Source organism: Tiliqua scincoides, chromosome 11, assembly GCF_035046505.1.
Source record: "Tiliqua scincoides isolate rTilSci1 chromosome 11, rTilSci1.hap2, whole genome shotgun sequence".
Taxonomy (NCBI): Eukaryota; Metazoa; Chordata; class Lepidosauria; order Squamata; family Scincidae; genus Tiliqua; species Tiliqua scincoides.
In genome coordinates, this window is record NC_089831.1 from 10,243,710 (window position 1) to 10,244,964 (window position 1,255).

General features: G+C 45.1%; 1 pseudogene; it reads left to right on the forward strand.

Moving 5' to 3' along the window:
- The first annotated feature begins 314 nt into the window (after positions 1–314).
- On the forward strand, positions 315–431 carry LOC136662909 (5S ribosomal RNA; annotated as a pseudogene).
- Positions 432–1,255: the final 824 nt, after the last annotated feature.

Genomic DNA, 1,255 nt, shown 5'->3' on the forward strand with positions numbered 1-1,255 from the left:
ATTAGCTTATCTGCAAGGGGCAGAATTGCTACTTATCTCTCCTTATCTGCTACTGTGCTATCCATGAATCCAGACCTAGCAATGATGAGAGGCCAATAATGAGAAGTATCTGGAAGGCTACCTGGTGACTGCTCTGGGTCAAGCCCAGGGATGGAGCCTAGAGTCAGGTGGAGGTGGTGGATGGGTAAAGCAACCCCCTCTCCACTGCTGAACTCTGAGGCCTTGTTGTTAGGCTGCAGCCTTCAGTGAGTCAAGGGATAACCAGCACAGAGAAATCACCATCACCACAACCTTCAATGCATTGAGGGATACCTGGCAGCAACTGTTACCCTGCACATGCCTGATCTTGTCTGATCTTGGAAGCTAAGCAGGGTCAGGCCTGGTTAGTACTTGGATGGGAGACCGCCTGGGAATACCGGGTGCTGTAGGCTTATACCATAGTCTTTCGAGACTGAAGGTTGCCAACCAAACTCCACTTCACAGCCACTAGACAGAACTAATGACTTGTAGAGAAACATGAAAACCTTTTGTGGCATCTGAACATAAAAGGCAGTAACAGCTGCTAAGAAAATTTGAGGCTTGAATGTTGTGAAAGAAATAAAATGGAAGGATCCTTCAAAGCTAGGATGTATTTGGAGCGCTCCTAAGAATTCTACATCAAAATGTGCTTTGAATTATTAAGATCAAGTCTTAGAAAGTATCTTAGATTTCCTTGTTCATTAAGGCTACATAGTCCAGAGTTTCTCGGAGCTTCAAAGTCCAAAAGAAATTCCCTCTAGATCAGTGTTTCTCAAACTGGAGGTCAGGACCCACTAGGTGGGTCACGAGTCAATCTCAGGTGGGTCCCCATTCATTTCAATATTTTATTTTTAATATATTAGATTTGATGCTACCATAGCATGTGACTGCATTTGGGGAAATGTTACAGACCTGCACTTTTAACTGACTACTATGTATATACTTCTAACAATGATAGTAAATAGGACTTACTCCTGGGTAAGTGTAGGTAGGATTGTAGCCTAGGAATGTTAAAAATTTCCCTGCTTGATGAAGTCACTTCCGGTCCTGACATCACTTTTGGTGGGTCCCAACAAGATTCTTTTTTTTAAAAGTGGGTCCCGATGCTAATTGTGTGAGAACCACTGCTCTAGATCATGGGTCTCCAAACCCTGCCCCAGGGGCCAGATGCGGCCCGCAGCAAGCCTCTTTCCAGCCCGCGGCCAACCTTTTGTCCCCTGAAAGCCTCTGGCTCACT